The following is a 6,150-nucleotide window of genomic DNA, read 5'->3' on the forward strand; positions in this document are numbered from 1 at the left end:
TGGGTCATGCCTGTAATGCCAGTGTTTTGGGAGGCTGAAGCGGGTGGATCACATGAGACCAGGAGTTTGAGACCAGCCTCTCCAACATGGCAAAATCCCTTTCCTACTAAAAATACAAAAATTAACCAGCATGGTGGCACATAGCTGTAGTTCCAACTACTCAGAAGGCTGAGGCAGGAGACTTTCTTGTACCCGGGATGCGGCAGAGGTTGCAGTGAGCCTAGTGAGACTGTCTCAAAAAGAAAAAAAAAAATGTATACGATGTTTTGTGGTATTTTTCTATTATATTTCCTATCATATTTTTTATTTCACTGTATCTGAAATGTTAACCTTCTCTTTGTTGCTAATATTATTTATTTCTGACTTCTCTTAATCATTCAAGTCTTTTTTATATAGTACCATATAAGAGAATCCTTTACTATGTTGTCCAGTGTATATCAAATAACAATTGTTTTAAAGGCTCTGGACCTCAGAGACAATTAGGCAATGAGCATTCTTTAACGATGTTGCCTTAACAATTCATATTTACGTTTGGGTAGGCTATATTTTAAATTTGATGAAAATTGAACGTTTCCAATTAGGTGAGTACATGTAAACTTTGAACAATACAGGAGGTAGGGGTGCCGACTCTCCGTATAGTCAGAAATCTGTGTATAACTTTTGTCTCCCCCAAAACTGAGCTACTGATAACCTGCTGTTGACTAGAAGCCTTGTTAATTGCAAAAACAATTAAAACATATTTTGTATGTTACATACATCATATACTGTATTGTTACAATAAAGTAAGCTAGAGAAAACAAAATGTTATTAAGAAAATTCTGTGGAGGAGAAGGAAGAGGATGGATTGGTCCTACTGTCTCAGGGATGGCAGAAAATCTGCTTGTAAGCAGACTTTCACAGTTCATATCCATGTTGTTCAAAGGTCAACTATATGCTGTTTAGGTTAAGTGTCTATCAGTGTAATATCATGCCTCAAGTAGAGCCTCCAACTCCTTTTGCCTACTTTGTAATCCTATTTCTTTTACATTCAATATGTGAATTGTTTTTCTGTACTACAATCTATGCAATGGCTATGTCCAATTTCCTAAGAGTCAAATTTGATATTTCCTTCTCTCTTATCTGCTATATCTAACCATGAATCAAACTGTTTAGTTTTATTTCTAAATATATCTAGTCTCCTATTTTATCCCTTTAGGGGCCTCTATTGTAGTCTACCAATTTATCTTTCTGCATTAACTTTGACAACTGTGTAAACCATGCTAACCAGTGTAGTAAAAAAGATTCTTAAAAAGCAAAAATGATTATATAATCCCCTATTGTAAAACCTTGTATTGTATTCTCTTTTATCATTACATAAAGAGCAATGCACTTTACATGGCCCATATTCTTTACGTAATGTGGATCCTTCCCATTTTCTCACTCATTATGCATTTGTGCCTCCTCTCTACTGTACTTTGAACAATGACTTTCAATTCCAATTTCCTTTCTGTCCCAGGATTAATATGTACTTGGAATATACTTATCTCTCCCTATTATTCTCCATATTTTTCTCCCCATTATTCTCCATATTTCTTGTCCTTTCTTAGGTTCACAAATCAAATACCAATTTCCCTTTTCTTTTTATTTTAAATTTGGAAAGGAGAGTTTTGTTTCTAATAAAGGGTTATAGACTGCATAATGCCCATTCTGACAGGTTGGGAAGCATAGTCCTCTGGTTGGAAGCCAGAAACAGACACTTGGAGGGAAAGGCAAAGGGAACATAAATTTGTGCTGAGCAAGGTGGCCGAATATACCTATCTAATAAGTTATTGGAGAAATCACAAATATTTATGAGAGGAAAAGTGTGCACATATGCAATTGAGAACCATGCCCCTTTGTTGGTCTCCTGTACAAAAAATGGCAGCGTTAGCATGATCCAATGGTGGAGTTTTAGAACCTTAGATGTCAAAAGGTGAAGCAGAGGACACAAAAACCCTTCTTGGACACATTCTCTGTAGATTGACCATAACCACTCTGTCCTCTCTTATCGGGCAAAAAAAGTGGGGCAGCATCAAGAGGTTGATTGGAATCAGTGGTGGAGTTTTGGAAAGGACTGTTTTCTGTGTCTTGCCTAGGGAAGAAAGACTAATGGCAGTTAGTGACAGAGGTACTATAAACAAGGCATGTCTGACCTCCCATCCTAGGTCATGGGGGAGAACTCAGTTTTCAAGGTTACTCTGGGTCTCCCTTGGCCAAGAGGAGAAACGCTGTTTCTTTAAGGAAGTCTTAAAACTAGATGGTACTTACCTAAAGACACTCACCTCCATTATGCTTATAGTAGTTCATCTTATTTCATGAAACATTTGGCTACATCACATTCCTGTCAGTGCAATGTTGGTACTATTTGTACTGTTTTCTCATTTATTCTTGTGGTTGTTTTATAGCAGCTGTTTAATAAACACCTTTGAGTAAATGAGTATGTAATTAATAGTTAATTTCTTTTAAATACTTGAAATTTGATAAATTTGTTACTTAGCTTCTAGTCGGTGACTTGGTAATTGTTTTTTATTTTTATCTTTCTTGAAACCACACAATTGGGGAAAATGCAAGCCCACAAACAATAGCTATAACAACATAAAGACAATGGAAGAATAATAGTAAGCAGCAAATTATGTGGTTGAGTTATGTGCTACTTTTCATAGAAACTGCAGTTGACATTACAGGTTTATTTATAGCTAAGATTTCAAAGAGAGGTTATTTGAAACCATATCAAAAACAGTAACTTTATATTTTCAGAATTTACATTCAGAGCTACCTGTAACATCATGAATACATTTGAATAAAAATGAGAAAAAACTGGTAGAAATTATATCATTTCTATTATTTTCAAAAATAAATAAAAATGAAAAATGACACATTACCACCATCCCCTTGCCTAACACACATCACATGTCAAAGATTTTACATTCAAATATTTTTAAACTGTGTAAATCACATGAATTAGTTTTCTTGGTTAATTGTTGCAGATTTTTTTTTTTTCACTTATGGAAGACGTGTTCTTGAAAAATTATACCTATTGTAGAAATTTGGAAAGAGTCCTAGAATACCCAATTATGCGAGAGTTATGGCTCATATAAGGGGCACCTACTCTTTTAAAAGAGAACATGGGATTTATAAATTTTCCACAAAGGAAGATCTGTCTGAAAGATTTAATGGGACTGGGATTTGAATAAAAAATATTTGTTCTGTTTTCTGCTTTTTCTGATGCTCATTTTGTCAACACCAATTAATTATTAAGTGTCACAGTGGTTTTCAATCCCAGAATAAACATTTTACCCACACCTTCTGAATCCACCTGATGTACAGCCTAAGAAGAAATTAATGAAGCATTGGGCATGTTACCAGATACTTATCTATTCTGGTCAATTTTTTAGTACTTGGAAAAACTACACAATAGTAATATAGTTTTTCTCCTTTAGTAAATCTATGTTTTGTTTTTCAAGAGTAAATTAATTTTAAAAACTTACTGACATTGCATATAATTCGTTGAATTCAATTTATTTTGTTTTTATTTGAGTAAAATAATTTTACTCAGTGCACCAAAGCATGATATTCAGCTCTGCCCCAGAATTCTTAGCTGGGCAGACTGGTGAATTATTTCTCTCCCAAAGCCAGTCAGTAATGACTAGAGGCAGAGACTAGATTTTCAAGTGTGAAGACAGCAATGCAAGTCTTCAAAGAACATTAAAAAAAAAAATGATGCCACCAAAGGAACGTTAAATGACTGTCTTGTCACTGACCCCCCAACATGGAGCTCTACAAAGTGCTTGGGAAATAATTCATATTAATTGTTTTAAGAAGTTCAGCAAGCTGCAAGAGAACAGATAGACAACCCAACAAAATCTTGAAAATAATATATTAACAAAAGGAAAAGTTTAAGATACAAAAATCTCTAAATATGTAAAAAGCCTTAACTAATCCCATCTTGTTTTACACTCTATCTTCTTCCCTGTGCTTCAGCAGATATCCTCCTTGTGACTTCTTAAATATACTCAACATGGTTCTGACTCAGAACATATGTTCTTACTGATTCTTCTGCCTAAGAATGATGTTAGTGGGCGTTATAATAAATTATTCCATCAAATATTACTTACTCAAGGCTTTCCTCACCACAGTATTTAATATAGCAGCTGCCTTTATCACTTTTTATCACCTTCCTCTGTTCTATTGTTTTCTCACAGATTTTATCACTATATAACATTTTGTATTTTCTTTATGTATTTTTTGTCTTTGTCAATAAAAACATAAGCTCACTTGATACATAGCTAAATAGATACATACACATGTGGATATAGATATCAGTGTTGTTTGCATATAAGACATCAGTCAATTATTCTGGACATAAAATCATGAAAAAAGCAACAGGGTCTAGACTGTGTTTAGAAATTGGTTACAAGACACAAGTCTCCACAATAGTGAACCAAGATTCTTGAACAAAAGGAAAATTAAAGTAATTGGTAATAAAGCATTAAACATAAATAAAAATCCATGAGTTTTTAGAGATGAACCTATTTGCAACTTACTCTAATAGTAGATACCTGAACTTATGCATTTGTCAAAATAAATGGAATTTTACAGCAAAAAAGTGTGAATCAATGTATTCATCAAAAAAAGTTTAAGAAATTGGGAAGACACAGGATGTAATGAAAAATGTAACAAATCATTCTAACTGTATGTAACTAAAGGTGGTAGGATAAATAGGTGCTAACCTTCATTCTAACTGTATGTAACTAAAGGTGGTAGGATAAATAGGTGCTAACCTAAGTAACTTTGGAAATGAGTAGTCTGTAAATCTAATGGCAAATAAAAACCTTACATAAGAACTGACTTCTAATTGACAAAGTTGTGTCACACAGGGTAACGATGAACAATTTTGATACAATACATGTATATTGGAAATGAATGCTTAGATTCAAGAATGGTGGATGGTGTGAACAAGGTTTTTCAATGTTGGAATGGGAGTTTACAGATAATCAAATGGAAGAGGATAGAAAGATCTGTGTGGCAATGGATTAGGGTTTAGGGACATCAGATGAACCCATGTAGCATCATATACAAACACTTAGAGACAAGTAGAAGCAGTTGTGATTATATGCTTATAAAAGTGTTAGTACATACATATATATTTTTATTCTGTTTGGTTACAGGACAGGAAGCAATGACATCCTAGTAGTAACAAGTACAGCCAATGGCCTTATCGTACTTTTTAATAATATTTTCCATACGAAAAATCAGAATTGGCCAAATCTAGTATTGAAACAGAAAATATACAAAATTAGCTTGCAGCATATGATACTGACAGAAAGTAAGAAAATTCTCAACACACACATGCAACATAATGAAAGCATTATGTCAAGGGGACACAAAAACCAGATGAAAAAACTACCAACAGATAAAGCTAGAATCATTTGAGCAACAAGTTAAGTATTGTGTTTTAACCCAAAATATAATGTAAATTCTATGAGTCATGCTGTGATGGTTAATATTGAGTGTCAACTTTATTGGATTGAAGGTATTGTTCCTGGGCATGTCTGTGAGGCTGTTGTCGAAGGAGATTAACATTTTAGTCAGTGGAGTGGGCGAGGCAGACCCACCCTTAATCTTGGTGGGCACCATCTTTTCGGCTGCCGGAGCTGCTAGAAGAAGCAAGCAGAAGAAGGTGGAATGAGCAGACTTTCTGAGTCTTCCAGCCTCCATCTTTCTTCTGTGCTGGATGCTTCCTGCCACCCTCCAAGACCAGACTCCAAGTTCTTTGGCTGTTGGACTCTTGGACTTACACCACATGGTTTGCCAGGGGTTCTTGGACCTTTGGCCACAGACCGAAGGCTATATTGTCAGCTTCCCCACTTTTGAGAATTTGGGACTCAGACAGATCCACTACTGACTTCCTTGCTCCTCAACTTGCAGATGGAGCTCATTGAGCTACCTTGAAATCCATGTTTTGAATATTTTATGTCATTTCTCAATTTCCATTTTGGTTAGAGACCATTATTGGAGAACCAATGTGGTTCTTTGATGGTTTCACTTCATTCATAGTTCCAGAATTCTTGTGCTAGTTCCTTCTCATCTGGAAATGCTGGGACTTCTAACTTTTGTAATTATTTTCATGTG

Source organism: Mandrillus leucophaeus, unplaced genomic scaffold (genome assembly GCF_000951045.1).
Source record: "Mandrillus leucophaeus isolate KB7577 unplaced genomic scaffold, Mleu.le_1.0 Scaffold1084, whole genome shotgun sequence".
NCBI classification, from domain to species: domain Eukaryota; kingdom Metazoa; phylum Chordata; class Mammalia; order Primates; family Cercopithecidae; genus Mandrillus; species Mandrillus leucophaeus.